The sequence below is a fragment of the Carcharodon carcharias genome, chromosome 9, assembly GCF_017639515.1.
Source record: "Carcharodon carcharias isolate sCarCar2 chromosome 9, sCarCar2.pri, whole genome shotgun sequence".
In the NCBI taxonomy this organism is placed as follows: Eukaryota; Metazoa; Chordata; class Chondrichthyes; order Lamniformes; family Lamnidae; genus Carcharodon; species Carcharodon carcharias.
In genome coordinates, this window is record NC_054475.1 from 5,757,899 (window position 1) to 5,773,972 (window position 16,074).

At 45.4% G+C, this 16,074-nt stretch overlaps 1 protein-coding gene across 6 annotated transcripts in view; it reads left to right on the forward strand.

The window, feature by feature from the left end:
- The window catches only part of slc45a3 (solute carrier family 45 member 3), a 132,746-nt gene that overhangs the window by 82,404 nt on the left and 34,268 nt on the right, over window positions 1–16,074 (forward strand). The window contains exons 1-2 of one of the 6 annotated variants that reach the window (XM_041195002.1): window positions 6,261–6,479; window positions 9,998–10,137. The exons of 3 other annotated variants lie outside the window; for them this stretch is intronic. The gene's annotated coding sequence lies outside the window, so the exon portion shown is untranslated. Of the gene's footprint in view, window positions 1–6,260; window positions 6,480–9,997; window positions 10,138–13,767; window positions 13,788–16,074 lie in introns of those variants that run through there. 2 more of the 6 variants (XM_041195000.1, XM_041195007.1) reach the window with 2 other exon arrangements.

Below are 16,074 nucleotides of genomic sequence, written 5' to 3' on the forward strand. Positions count from 1 at the left end.
GTGGTGAACAATACTACCTTCCACACCCCGCCCCCCCCTCCCCTTGACCCTCCCCCCCAATGTAAAATTCAGCCCATGATTGTAGATGTTGCATATGAGATTGCATTACAGCAGTGACACACTTCAATCTTGCTTCATTGGCTGTAAATCGCTTTAGGACATCCTGGAGTTGTGAAAGGCGTTATATAAATGCACATCATTCTCCTTTACAAGTGCTTGGTCAAGATGAGCTAATTTAACACAGGAGATGGATTAAACTGAGGGCCTTCATGATATATGTGGCTTTGTTTGACATTAAGCATTGCATTCTCTGACTGAATCCTTAACAAAGCATTCTCTCTTACTCATTTCTTTATTTCTTTGTTGCTTCTCTGCTATTCTCCTCCAAATCCTTTGGGTTGTACTCTGAATGTGGCAGCACAGCTGAGTGTCCTGTTAAGCTTTTGGTTGCTATCTGTGTGTCTTTTCAACTATTATCCCTTGACTCTGTTCAAGCTATAGCTAGTATTGTATCTTGCATTCAATATTAATGCTTGTACCAATCGATGTGCAAATGTGCAAAATTCAGCACTTGAACTCCATTGAAATTGGCTATTATTACAGACACGATCTGAGGTATAGCCATGGCTATAGTTAGCTTACTTTGGACCAGTAGGTTGTGCAGTATGGGGGGAGTGCTGTCGTATTGGAGGTGTCCTTTAGTTGAGACATTAAAGTGAGGACCCATCTGCCCACTTGATTGGATGCATAAGATCCCATGGCACCGATCAGGAAAAGAGGAAGGGAGTTCTCCCAGTCTCTGGGCCGATATTTAGTTCCTCCAGTAACATCACTGCAACAGGTGACCCGGTCGCTAACACGTTGCTGTTTGTGGGAGCTTTCTGTTTGCAAATTGGCTGCCATGTTTCCCACCATACCACAAAGCCAACACTTCAAAAAGTACTTCATTATTTGTATAGAGCTTTGAATGACGAGGGGGGCATGTTGCTTGACTGCATCATGCAATGATTCCTTGAGCTTGGTGATGTCTTCAGATTCATCAGTCTGATTCAACACATAGGCTGTTGCTATGATGTGTTGTTCCTTAACTTGGCCCCCGCCCTGAATTTCAAATGACCCTGGTCAGTGCCAGATTATTCTTTTTTTTTATAAAAACTTTAAGGGATCTTCTTAACCCAGGTCACAATTGGGCGTTCTAAGTACGTGTGTTGTCCCGCAGTCGTGTCAAAGGGTCTTTGTGCCCCCAGGTACCTTGGCGTCCATGACACCACAGCCAGATTTTCTGAGCTCGCACATCAGAGAGCGCCACACGACCTGGGCCGCTCCCCTCGGTTGCCCAGAAGCACATGGCAGTTGTGCTCGGCACTGCGCTGAACTGCACAGATTTATCAAAACAGGCTTTTTGTTTCAAAAGTAAATTCAGCTAAAAGCCTCTTTGTTCGTGTGGCTTTGGCTACCGGCTGCAGTTGCATGCCCGTCGCTCAGTCATGAAGGGAAGGTACTGTTGGATGCGCACAGCTGGAGTGAGATGACCGTCTTGTCTCAGTCAGTGTTTGCGTACTGTCATTCTTAAAGGGAAATAAATCACTTGAAACCCAGGCTTCCACTAATTAGCCCCGGAATGGTCCAATTCAGTTCAGCGTCTGCAGCAAATAAAATATTGACAGGTAAAAGAGGCCTATTTGTCCGAAATAATAGGGTATTGTGTAAAATATCTCTAGATTAAAGGGTATTCTTAAGCACTCCTGGAGCTGATTGGTCAACAGACCACCAACCCCCACCCTTTTATTTTCATTCTTTCGCTGAATATGGGCGTCTCTGGCTAGGCCAGCATTTGTTGCCCATCCCCAATTGCCCTTGAGAAGGTGGTGGTGAGCTGCTGCCTTGAACTGCTGCAGTCCATGTGGGGCAAGTACACCCACAGTGCTGTAAGGAAGGACAAAGTGCCTTGTCTTGGGAAGTACCTTGGCTGTGTAACTCCTGCCCCAGAACTCTGGTGCTCCACACTCCATCTATATTTAAGGTGCTGCCGGAGAAAAGCAGAACGTTACAAAAGTGGTTTTGCTCCATCTCCTTCGGACAGTGAAAGTAAACGGTTGCCAGTTACGTTGAGGCCCCCGTTTTGCCCTGGCTGTAGGCACGTTGTTTAGAAAAGAACTTGCATTTGGATAGCATCTCTCATGTTCTCAGGCTCTCCCAAAGTGCTTCACACCCAATGAACTCGTTTTAATGGATCGTTGCTGCTGTAATGTAGGTAAACTAGGTAGGAGATAAGTAGGAAAGCAAGTTGTGAGGAGGATGTAAAGAGTCTTCAAAGGGATATGGATGGCTAAGTGGGCAAAAATTTGGCAAGCGAAGTATAATGTGGGAAATTGTGAACTTGCCCACTTTGGCAGGAAGAATAGAGAAGCAGAATATTACTTAAATAGAGAGAAACTGCGGAATGCTGCAATACAGAGGGACCTGGGTGTCATTGTCCATTAATCTCAGAGGCAGCATGAAGATACAGCAAGTAATTAAAGAGTCAATTAGGATGTTGGCCTTTATTGGAAGGGGCAAGAGGGGCGGGCTGGAGTATAAAGGTAGGGAAGTCTTGCTATAACTGTACTGGAATAGGTGAGACTGCACCTAGAGTACCGCAGACAGTTTACCTTGCATAAGGAGGGACGCACTTGTATTGGAGGCAGCTCAAAGAAGATACCCTAGGCTGATTCCTGGGATGAAGGGGGATGTCTTTTGAGGAAAGGTTGAGCAGGTTGGGCCTATACTGATTGGAGTTTAGAAGAATGAGAGGTGATCTTACTGAAATATACTGAGGAGGCTTGTTGAGGTGGATGCTGAGAGGATGTTTCCTGTCTTGGGGGAAACCTAAAACTGGGGGCACGGTTTCAAAATATGGGGCGCTCCCATTTAAGACCGAGGTGAGGAGGAATTTCTTCTCTTAAGGTTGTTAGTGTTTGGAATTTTCTTCCACATTGAGCAGTGGAGGTTGGGCCATTGAATATATTCAAGGCTGAGTTGGACAGATTTTTAATTGATTAAAGGAGTCAAGAGTGATGGGGGCAGGCAGGAAAGTGGACTTAAGGCCACATGAGTTCAGCCCTGACTTTATTGATTGGCGGAGCAGGCTTGAGGGGCCAATTGGCCTACGCCTGCTCCTAACTCTTAAGCTCTTAAACGAGGCAGCCAGCTTGCATGCAGTAAAATTCCATGAACAACGGATTAAATAAATGAATCTGCGATTTTATTTGGCGGTTAAATGTTGGCCCAGACACTGGAAGAACTCCCCTGCTCCTTGTGTGGTGAAATGTGACCTTCAGCATCCACCTGCGAGGGCAGACGGGGCCTTGTTTTAAAGGCCTGATCTGTTTTTATAAATCCAGCATTCCATGAGCACTCCACTCAAGTGAGGCTTGAACTCACAAACAGCTGAGCTAGTGGCGAGAGTGTTTCCACCGAAACCTGTTAGCTTGCTTCCATTTCCCCCCGACATTGGAGTAAATCCACAACCAGATTGTAAAGTTGGCTTTGGGGAGGGAATTCCAAAGCCTGGGCCCTACGTGGGCTGAAAGCGCAGCTGTCACAGTGAGCGTCAAAGGAGGGATAAACAACAGCAATGACTTGCATTTATGTAGCACCTGTGGCACAGTAAAATGTCCCAAGGTGCTTCACAGGTGCATAAATGCTAAGGAGATAATGGGTCACTGCATATGGAAAAGCCCCCGGTAGAGTATTCATCCCTGGGGACTTCAATATGCAGTGAAAGATTACTGGAGCAGCTCAGGTCAGCCTCATTCTTGGCTTAGGGAAGACACCTAATTTCGCAACCCAGCTCCCTGGCTGATTGCAGTCGATGCCTCCTCATCTACATTACAGGTCCATAGAGTCATAGTCATAGAGGTCTACAGTACAGAAAAAGGCCCTTCGGCCCATCGAGTCTGCGCTGGTCAAACAAGTACCTAACTATTCTAATCCCATTTTCCAGCACTAGGCCCATAGCCTTGTATACCATGGCATCGCAAGTGCACATCCAAATATTCTTCAATGTTATGAGGGTTTCTGCCTTTACCACCCTTTTCAGGCAGTGAGTTCCAGATTCCCACCACCCTGTGGGTGAAAAAATTCTTCCTTACATCCCCTCAACTTCCTTCCCCTTACCTTAAATTTCTGCCCCCGGTTATTGATCCCTCCACCAAGGGGAAAAGTTCCTTCCTGTCGACCCTATCTATGCCCCTCATAATTTTATACACCTCAATTATGTTCCCCCTCAATCTCCTCTGCTCCAGGGAAAATAACCCCAGTCTATCCAATCTCTCCTCATAACTAAAACTCACCAGCCCAGGCAACTTCCTGGTAAATCTCCTCTGCGCTCTCTCTAGTGCAATCCCATCGTTCCTATAATGTGCGTTCCAGAACTGCACGCAATACTATAGCTGTGACCTAACCAGCGTTTTACACAGTTCCAGCATAACATCCCTGCTTTTATCTGTGCCTCAGATAATAAAGGCAAGTATCCCATATGCTGCCTTAACCGCCTTAATCTACCTGTCCTGCTACCTTAAGGGACTGGTGGACATGCACACCAAGGTCCCTCTGATCCTCGGTACTTCCCAGGGTCCTACCATTCATCATGTATTCCCGTGCCTTGTTTGTCCTGCCCAAGTGCATCACCTCACACTACTTCAGATTAAATTCCATTTGCCACTGATCAGCCCATCTGACCAGCATGTCTATATCCTCCTGTAATCTAAGGCTATCCTCCTCACTATTTACCACCCCACCAATTTTCGTGTCGACACATCCGTGAACTTACTGATCAACCCTCCTACATTCAAGTCTAAATCGTTTATATATACCACAAACAGCAAGGGACCCAACACCGATCCCTGTGGAATCCCACTGGACACGGGCATCCAGTCACAAAAACACCCCTCGACCAACGCCCTCTGCTTCCTGCCACTCAGCCAATTCTGGATCCAATTTGCCAAATCCCCTTGGATCCCATGGGCTCTTACCTTCGTTATCAGACTGTCATGCGGGACCTTATTAAAAGCCTTGCTGAAGCTCAAGTAGACTATGTCAAATTCATTGCCCTCATCTACACACCTCGTCACCTTTTAAAAAAATTCAATCAAGTTGTTCAGACATAACCTCCCCTTAACAAAACCATGCTGACTGTCCTTAATTAATCCAGGCCCCTCCAAGTGTAGATTAATTCTGTCCCTCAGAATTGCTTCCTAGTGTTTCCCCACCACTGAGGTTAGACTGACTGGCCTGTAGTTCCCTGGTTTATCCCTTCCTCTGTTCTTGAATAACGGTACCACATTGGCTGTCCTCCAGTTCTCTGGCACCTCTCCTGTGGCCAGAGGGGTATTGAAAATCATTGCCAGCGCCCCTGCTATCTCCTCCCTTGCCTCACTCAACAGCCTGGGATACATTTCATCCCGGCCTGGAGATTTATCTATTTTTAAGCCTGCCAGACCACTTCGAGCCTCCTCCCTTCTTATACTAATTTCTTTTAATTATATCACAGTCCTTCTGCCTGATTTCCATACCCACGTCGTCCCTCTCACTTGTGAACACCGACACAAAGTATTCATTTAGAACCCTACCTACGTCTTCCGGCTCCACACACAAATTACCGCTATGGTCCTTAATGGGCCCTACTCTTTTCCTAGGTATCCTCTTATTCTTAATGCACTTGTAAAATAACTTTCCCTTTTAAGATTTGGTCTTCTGACATTAACCATGTGATTAAATGTTGGGTGCATCACACCTGATGATGTCATCGAGCAAAACGAGGTTTGCAAGAAGTTTGTGAAATATTTTCTTGTTAACGTAGGGTCCCATCCAATAATCTGGCAGCTCCTTTTATCTACAAAACACTGCTGGCATGTTCTGTCCTTGGAACATCAGCATCCACCGTCTGGTGGCCTTTACAAGCATTGAAATGGTGCAGGTTAATCTTCCATGTGCCTACTCACAGTGCAGCCACCTCCGCATTATATTGTGGAATGTCACTAATCCTGTTTGTTGTTCTTTAAGAAATGACCTCCTCCTGAAGGCAGGCTCGCTACGCTGGAATTGGTGTAACTCGTTTGCCCTGTAACCACCCCACAGGTTCATTATTGTGAAGCCTGCCTCTCTCTCTGGGGTGGGGGAGGGGGAGGAGGAGGAAAGAGGAAGGGGTGGAAGAGAGAAGGTGGGCGGGAGACATTTCCCAGGTACGTATCCACCTCCCATTTCAACAATGAGCCAGTCGTGCAGGCAGGCTCAATTTCATGCAGGAGTTTCAGCAGGAGAGGAATGTGGGCCTTGTTACTGTAAACCAGTTTAGAGGTTTGAAGTGGATGTGTTTGATAGATAAGGACTTGTCTTTCAGAGGTGAGAGAAAATACCTCTTCAAGCACCTGCTGCCTAATGGTGCTGATTTACTGAAAGTGAAGGTGATCTGGTCCGGGGAAAGCTGGTACTGTTTGGTACGTATTTTGTTAGTGCAACAGGAGATGGAATATGAATTTTCTTACATTGGCTCCTCATGTTTTGTGCAGGCGTAGCTTTTCCAAGGTAAAAGCTTGCAGGCGTCAGACAATTTACGGAGAATTGGTGCAGTTTGGATGTGCATGTGTGTTTCTCTCGTGTGTGCGTGTGTCCCTGTTTTGTCCTGTGTGTGTGCGCGTGTGTGTCTGTTTGTGTATCCTCCCTCTCTCTGACCTTAAAAAGAAAAGAAAAACTTCCATTTATATAGTACCTTTCACAGCCTCAGGGCATTGAAAAGTGATTTGCAGCCAATAATGTACTTTTGAAGTGTAGTCACCATTTTCATGTAAGAAATATAGCAGCCAATTTTCCCACAGCAAACAGCAATGTGATAATGAGCAGATAACCTGTTTTTTGTGATGTTGATTGAGTGATAAATGTTGGCCAGGATATGTGAGATAACACCCCTGTTCTTTAAAATAGTGCCATGGGATCTTTTATATCCACCTGAGAGGCAGACAGGGTCTCGGTTTAACATCTCATCCAAAAGACAGCACCTCCAACAGTGCAGCACTCTCCTTCACCACTGCACTTGACTATCGGTGGTGATTTTTGTGCTCCGGCGTGAGATTGAATGTGCCTGTGCCTGTGCCTGCTGAATTTTGAAGGATGACCAGTGGTTCTCACTAGGATTTTCAGGCGTTAGATCCTGGGATCTTAAAGACAACTGGAAACAACTTGTCTGATTTTCTGAAGCTTAAACAGCCTCCTTGTTTCTTACCTTAAAATCCAGCCACTCCTTCCTCGTCTGACCTTCTGACTCAGGCTGAGTAAGAATTGCCTCGTTTAGCAGGTACCCGAGGCTTTGTGTTGAGGACAGGACAGTTGGAGGTAAGGAAGCCACGTTCCCTTTTTTAGGGCACTAGCTGCCATAAAGCAGGTAGGGTTAAAGGTCCAGCCACTTGAGAAGCCAGAGAGAAGGTCAGTTTGTGAGGTAGGTGGTAGGATTGGTGGGGGGGGGGGGTGTGGTGGGGGGGGTGTGTGATGGTGGTCGATTGGTCCGTGGGCCTGGGGGTCGGATGGTCAGTGGGGGAAGCAGTGGTCAGTGGGGGAGCAGGGAGCGGGTAGTCAGTGGGGGTGGGGGCAGCCCCATGAGGGGTCGGGGGGGCGGGGGGAGGTAGGAGAACTCGCATGGGGGTGTCGGGGAGGGTATGGAGGAAGTCCCGTGGGGGGTTGGGGGCTGGTGGTTGTGGAGGAGGGGTTGGTGCGGGAGTTGGGGTGGGGTCCGGGTGGGTCAGTACTATAGTTACCCAGGAGTTAGAGGTGGTTTTAATCCTTCTGGGTCACTATTACTGTAAGTCAGTCGGAACCGACGAAGTTTGCGATTTAAATTGTACTTTCCGATGGTTCCGATTGCCGGGTAAGAGTCAACGTAAGTTTGAACTTGCTGGGTAGTTGCCAAGCAACCATTATCTGGAGACTTCTAGCTGGGCATTCTCCAGCGCATCTTTGGGATACCTGCCAGTTATGACACCCCGGAGCTCGTCTTTTCAAGTTAAAAATACGCACATAAAATGACTTAATCAAATTGACATGTCATTGATGTTACTGAGACCTTTCCAGTGATTTTTTCTTTCAGTGCCATAGGTGCCGTTTATCTTCACACAGGATACAAGCTTATGTCCATCACCTCTCTGCTCGCTGACCTACATTACTCCTTGTCGAGCAATGTCTCGAGTTTAACGTTCTTTCCCTTGTTTTTAAATCCTTCATGGATTGTTGTGAAGAGGGACCTGTAATGTAGATGAGGAGGCATCGACTGCAATCAGCCAGGGAGCTGGGTTGCGAAATTAGGTGTCTTCCCTAAGCCAAGAATGAGGCTGACCTGAGCTGCTCCAGTAATCTTTCACTGCATATTGAAGTCCCCAGGGATGAATACTCTACCGGGGGCTTTTCCATATGCAGTGACCCATTATCTCCTTAGCATTTATGCACCTGTGAAGCACCTTGGGACATTTTACTGTGCCACAGGTGCTACATAAATGCAAGTCATTGCTGTTGTTTATCCCTCCTTTGACGCTCACTGTGACAGCTGCGCTTTCAGCCCACGTAGGGCCCAGGCTTTGGAATTCCCTCCCCAAAGCCAACTTTACAATCTGGTTGTGGATTTACTCCAATGTCGGGGGGAAATGGAAGCAAGCTAACAGGCTTCAGGGGCCTTGTCCCTCCCTATCTCTGTGACCTCGTCCAATCCTACAGCCTTCCGAGATCTCTTAAGCTCCTCCGATTCTGGCCCTGATTTTCATTGATCCAGCAATGGTGGATGCTGAGTGCTGGAATTCGCTGCTGAAACATCTCTACCTGTCTCTCCACCTTTAAGATGCACTGACCAAGCTTTTGTTAATCAGCCCCAGCAGTAACCTTAAGTGGCTCAATGTTAAGTTTTGTTTTTTAAAATTGGCTCATGAGATGTGGGTGTCGTAAGCATTTATCGCCCATCCCTAATTGTCTTTGTTTAGAGTCAACCACATTGCTGTGGGAATTGAGTCACGTGTAGGCCAGACCGGTTGAGGACGACAGAGTAAAGGACCTCAGTGAACCAGATGGGTTTTTACAACAATCAGCAATGGCTTCATGGTCATCGTCAGACTTTTTAATTCCAGGTTTCTATTGAATTCAAATTTCAATTCAAATATGGTGGGGTTTGAACCTGGGTCTCTGTAATACTAGTCCAGTGACAGTACCACCGCCTCCCGCATGAGAAATGCCTTGGGGTATTAAAGAAGCCATATAAATGCAAGTTGTTGTTGAAGGGACAAATCAATGTTCTCAAAAGGCTTCAAAGATCTTAAGAAAATTCATCGATGTTTATTCCCTCAGGGGAAAGAAAAGGAATCAGGCAAAACAAGGTGGAGCTGACATTTCTTGTTTGTCAAGCTGAGTGTGAATAACTGGAAAGATTCAGTGAAGGAGCAGGAATCGGGGGCAGTGGCAACCAGAGAAAATTCTGCAATGGTCAAGGGATAGCCTGAGAGATGCATTTGGACAAGGGATAGAGTCAGCCAGCGAGACTCCTTTGGGCAAGGACAGAAAAGAGAGTCTCCACAGGGCTCAAGAGAAAAGTGTAGCCAGAGAGACCCCTTGGGATGGGAATAGAACTGGGGAGAGCCGGAGGGGATTTGGAAGGAATAATGGCTGTGAGAGGTCAGAGGGATTCAGAAGGCTGAGAGACTCTTTGAGAGGGGAATGGAGCAGGTAGCAAGAGGGGACTGTGAGAAGTGTCATAGTGGGTGCAGCAGAAGAGGTTCTTTTGTAGGTCAGAGTGGAGCTAGGCGGGGATCAACCTGAGAGACTGCTGTAGAGCAGAGACTCCCCTGGGACAAGAGCAGAAAGGAGCTCTATTTAAAAAGAAATCGGCCAAACAGAACTGGCTTTTTACCCTGCTTCTAAGATGAAATGAATTTAATTCAAGACAACTCTGAATGGAAATTGATTTCTCTCAAACCTTTGCTGCCAGACTTGCCTGAGTGGATATGTGCAAGACAAGCTTGGTGGGCCTTGCCTGGTGCCAGCTACAGTGAATGCCTATTGATATCCCTGAATCTCTACCCATGCACCACGAGAAACTCGATACGTAGCCGACCCTGCCCCAATAAGGTGATGTTATTCTAATAATCACTCTCTTTGCCCTCAACTTTGCTGTTTTATGACCATTTGCTCAGCCACTTCATCCTTGCTTTCTACTTAGCCCCCACCCCCGCCGTCCCTGACATCAAAAATGTCCTCAAAATCCTGACTTTCACCAGTGTCTTTTGCTTTCTCTGCTGGGATCCTCTCTATTCTGCGTGAGTCCCCCCTTTGCTCAACTTCCTGTCGATGTTTTCTTCCTGAATGCAAACCTCAAAGATGCTGTCCAGTTTCTGAGCACCACAAGAATAACAAGTGGTTGTTAAAGTTGACGGAAGTAATATATGTGGCATTTAATAACAAGCTGTCCATTTGCCCTATCAATTCTAAGGAAGTGCAGGAAAAATATGTTTATGCCTTGATCCAGGTTATTAAGGTGTCCATCTTGGATTTAGTAGCACGCTTGCCTCGGCATCAGAAGGCCTTAGGTTCGAGCTGCACTCTAGAAACTTGAGCCTGTTAACTATTAACACGCAGTACCAAGGGAGTGCTACACTGTTGGAGGTGGTGACTTTCAGATGAGACTTTGAACCAAAGCCCTGACTGCCTTCTGGGTGGATGTGCTAGATTCTCTCGCACTTTTTGAATAAAAGCAGGGGAGTTCTCCCTGGTGTTCTGGCCAGCATCACTAACATAGCTTATCTGGCCATTTAATTAATTGCTATTTGTGGGACCCTGCAATGTTCAATTTGGCTGCTACACTTTCCTATATCACGACAGTAATAACGTTTCAAAAGGTTCTTCATTACCTGTGAATTGCTTTGCGATGTTGTGAAAGGTGTTAAATAAATGTAAGTCCTTCCATCCAAATTTCCTTTCTTCCCTTCAACCTTTCTCCTAAATTTTTGTACATGTATGAGCAATCTTTCAGGATTTGTTGCTGATCCCAATACTCATAAAAGTGGTAATAATAACTGCAACAATAACTGGATCTTCTCGGTAAAATCAGATTTCTGGAAATATGAGCTCCAGGCTGGTGGAAAACTGGCAAGATAATGAGAACAGCAGAACTTTGCTAATCCTAGGGATTTCATGGAGTGTGACTGACTTGCATAATCTGATGTATTTTGATTCTGAATGCATTGTGGTTTCATAATTCAGTCGATAATTTCTATCTCCACTTGCATCAATCTCAAGAATGTTATCTTGCCAAGATCCTTTGTTGAAGTGTAAATGGAAGCTTGAGAAACAATGTAAAAAGCAGAGTGCTGTTGATTCATGCGGCCCTTTCTTTTACAAAATGGACGTTGACCAAGAAGGTCAGTTGACCCATTTGAGCTCAGCTGGAAAGAGCCTCCAGCTCTGTGTCACTCATCCACGCCATCCAGCCAGTGTCTGGATTTTTTGCCTCAAGTTCCGTTCTGCATATTGACCACTCTTTAGAACTTTTTATCACGAGTCTTCAATTCGCTAAGTTGTGTCTCATGCTATTACCCAACTACCAAAGTTTCGTTTTAAGTGGTGTTGTGGGTTTACTCTTAATCACTCCCTTCCTTTTGAAGTTTTAGTTCCATTTTTAATGGCTTCCCTTTATACTGTGAGTTCATTCCTATTAAGCTGAGCTCTCAAAACTTGGGTTGTTTTGAATGGCAGCAAATCTGATTTGATTGATTGAGTAATTTTGTAAAATAAAGGAACTAATGACTTGAAACTAGACTCCTGGAGGGGAAAGAAAATGTTATGCAAGTAAGATTTTAGATGAAAATCTGTGCATGGAGTGCATTACCTGCCTGGCTTGGGGCATCACGAGGTTTTTATTTCAATTGTACATAAAAGCCTTTTAATTACTAGGAAAAATTCTTCTTCAGTTCTCTGCCCAAAGGCAGGCCGACCCACAGCGCTGTGACCTCCGTCATAGGTAGGCTGAGGAGGCAGGTCCTGAAACCACCCCAGCCAGAACATGGAATGAACCCCATGCTGTTGGCACCACTCTGATCTACACCAGCAGTCCGGCCAACTGACCACCCCGCTCCCCCAAATGTTTGTAGTGACATATACTTTTACGTGCATGAAACGTGTAAGATCCTGAGGGGCCTTGACAGGGTGAATGTGAAAAAGATATTTCCTCTTGTGTGGGAGAATCTAGAACTAGGGGTCACTGTTTAAAAATAAGGGGTTGCCCATTTAAGACCAAGATGAGGAGAGATTTTCTCTGAGGGGTTAGCAAGCCTTTGGAACCCGACTTCCACCACCTTTTGAGGCAGAGAGTTCTTTGTATAGTTTTAAGGCAGGGATGGATAGATTCTTGGTAAGCAAGGGGGTGAAAGGTTATCAGGGGTAGGTGTGAATGTGGAGTTGAGGTTGGAGTCAGATCACCCATGACCTTGTTGAATAGTGGGGCGGAACAGGCTTGAGGGTCCAAGTGGCCTACTCTTGCTCCTAGTTTGTATATTTATATGTTTTAGCCTTGAGTTATGGATAGTGATGGTGCAGGCTCTGATATGGCTGACCAGGAATCTCTCCCACTGTTCCCACTTGGCACTGGTGAACGTTGGAAGGATTTATTATGCTGTGTTATAAATGCACCTTCCTTGGCCTTCAAGTCCTGGAGTGGGACTTGAACCTGCAACTTCTGGCTCAAGAGATAGGGACTGCACCACAGGACCACATGGGAAAAGTTATCCCCTGATGAATATAGAATAGATCTCACCTTTTTTCGATGCAGTGTCGCATCCTAGATTTATCACCACCTTGGCTCAAAGGTAGTCTGGAAATTGTGGGCTCAAGTGCTACACAAGAGACTTGAAGCCATAGTCCGGACAGCCACGTCAGCTCAGTGCTGTGGGAGGAGGTGGCACCTTTTGGATGAGACATTAAACATCTCCCATGGCCTTTTTTGAAGAAGGTCAGGGGAATTCTTCCCAGTGCCCTGCCCAATGTTTTTACCCTTTAATGAACTTCAGTTTTACAAAAATCAGATTGTTTATCTGATTGCTGTTTGTGGGACCTAGCTTTGTGAAAATTACTTATCACATTTCTACCTTTACAACAATGACTACAATTCAAGAAAGTACTTAATTGGCTGTAAAATGCTTTTGGAAGCCCTGATATTGTGAAAGGCACTATATATTAATGCAAATTTGTTATTCTTTCTTCTCCCCATCCTCCTCCTCCTCCTCCCACCATCTCCTCCCCAAGAGAGAACATTTCTGTATTGTCCCTAATGTGAGATGGAGTAATTGCAGTGAGCTACAGTGATCTGTAAAGTCATTGTGTATCCTGTTCACTGGGACATTGGGGAGTGAGTTTAGATCAGATTGAAGATTACAATGAAATTATAAGAACCGTCTAACACACCACGAGGGAGTGGGGTGAGGGTGGAGAATTGCATCATCTGGTTCATGCTTTTGTTTCGCTGCAGTAACTTGTTGATAATGATCATGATGAGGCGCTCTCAGCAGCTGGGTGATGTCGTCCCTAAAGCATTCACCACGTGTTTGTGGTTTACAGTCTCAGTGGTCGCCGGCAAGTGAATGTGTCAGCCTTGTTTTTAAGGGAATTAACATTTGGCTTTGACATGTGAACAATGACCACTTTGAGTGCAGACTGTACTGGGTACTGAGTGCAGCACCTTCCAGGCAGTGGGACTAAAGGAAAGAAATCCCTTGTCTTCCAGAGCAGTGAGTATTGAACTTCAGAATGAGCGGCTTAGTGTCGCCAGAGGGGGGTAAAAGGAATACCTTTTTTGTGTGTGGGCATTTGGTAGTTTATAATTCCTTTCAACATTGTTTCTTTAAAGCTTTATAAAAGCTCTAGTTAGGCCTCAAATGCAATTCTAGGCACCACATCTTAAGTAAGGATGTCAAGGCTTTGTGGCGCATAGTTTGACTGGCATATAAGATGACCCCGTTTTCCTGGCCCAAAGAATCATGTTTTTGCAGATATTTGGCATATGAGTTGTTGCCCCCACCTTCAGCCATGACATACCATACCTGCCTGAAAAGTCAGCTTCAGTTTTTAACCGCACAGAGGCATGGTTACTTACCTGTAGCTTATAACTGGGCCCAAGAGATCAAGCAGGCAATACGGGCTGTGTTGCAAAGATGCACGGGAGTTTAAGACATGCCCACTCTTTACATCGGACACCCATGAATTTCGAAATGATGGCCAGCGACTCACTTTTATACTCGTCGTATAAGTCAACCCCCATTTTTTTGGAGGCATTTTTCGAGGCTTCAAAGGTCAACTTATACGCCGACCTCTGTTGTACTAAAATGATATCAGCGATGAGAGACCTAGTTCTGGGGAAACTAGAGCAACTCGGGTTGTTCCCCTTAGATTCAAGAAGGTTAAGGAGAGATTTAATACACACATTCAAAGTTATGAAGTGTTTTGATAAGAATAAGTAAAGAGAAACTGTTACTGGTAGGAGGGTCAATTACCAGAGGACACAGATTTAAGATAATTGCCAAAAGGAGGAGAGTTGAGGAGAATTTTCAAATGCAGCAAGTCTCTATGACCTCTAATGCAATGCCTGAAATGATGGTGGAAGCAGCTCCAACAATAACTTTCCAAAAGGATTGGATAAGTATTTGAAAAAGAAAATATTGCGGAGCTATAGGGAAAGAGCAAGGGGGTGGGACTAATTGGATAGCTGTTTCAAAGATAGCACAGACATGGTGGGCCAAGAAGCCCCTTTCCGTGCGATTATGATCCTATGATCTTGGCAGAATAGTGGAATCCAGCTCATGCTCCTTGTGACTGGATGTGCCCAAGGATGAGTACAACGGAACTTGGCTGACTCCAGATTATTGCTCACCCCTTTCTCTCTCCGCTGTACTGTCAGAGTACGATGCCTGGTGCAAAGATTAGGAAAACTGATGGGAGAGCAGACATGGTTCCGGTTCCCCATTACAGCAATGTCGCTTCCTTGGGAGTGCACACAGAGGAGGGCAGCATGAAATTCAGGAGTGACTCCCTTGTGGTTGGATAACCTAGCGATACTTCATCGCAGTCCAAACCTGGAATGTGCCCCAGCGGGCACCCTGGCCTACAGACCAATGGGAAGAAGAGATGATGGTGCAGTGGTAATGTCACTGGACTAGTAATCCAGAGACTTTGGTTTGGGGATATGGGTTTAAATCCTGCCATAGTAGCTGGTGGAATTTAAATTCAATTAATAAATCTGGAATTTAAAGCTAGCCTCAGCAATAGTGACTATGTAAACTGTGATTGTTGTAAAAAGCCTATCTGGTTCATTAATGTAATAAAAACAGAAAATGCTGGAAAATCTCAATAGCTTTGGCAGCATGTGTGGAGAGAGAAATAGAGTTAATGTTTTGAGTCCAATATCACTCTTCAGTACTCAGTTCTCTAATGGCTTTTAGGGAAATCTACTATGTTTACCCAGAATGGCCTACATGTGACTCCAGACCCACAGCACTATGGTTGACTCTTAACTTGCCCCCGCAAGCCACATAGCTCAAGGGCAATTAGGGATGGGCAACAATCGCTGGCCTTGCCAGCGACACTCGCATCCCATGAATAAATTTTTTAAAAAGTCAAAGGTATGTCTGGGGACACGAGCTCACTTCACTACTCAGCACCTAATCACACAAATGAATACTGACCACAGAGGGAGACCAGAACCATATGGATTTTACTGAAGCAAACTTTCAAACCCCTCAGGAGAGGAGTAGTGAAGGGGGGTTTTAAAAGGAAGTTTAAAAAAACAGAATCTGACCTTCACCCTCTAATTTCCAACAAGTTGAGATGGCCAGGATTGGGAATTCATGTGAAATTCAGGGTGTGAATATAGGAACTTGTTTTTGGTACTTTCAAGCATTTGTCTGGCATTCGTCCTCTCTGCACTGTATTGGAATATTAATGGCCCCTGTTTTAGAATGTATGTATATCACTCACAAGCAGTAGGACAGGTGTAAGAATGGATTATTGGGTCGAACTTTA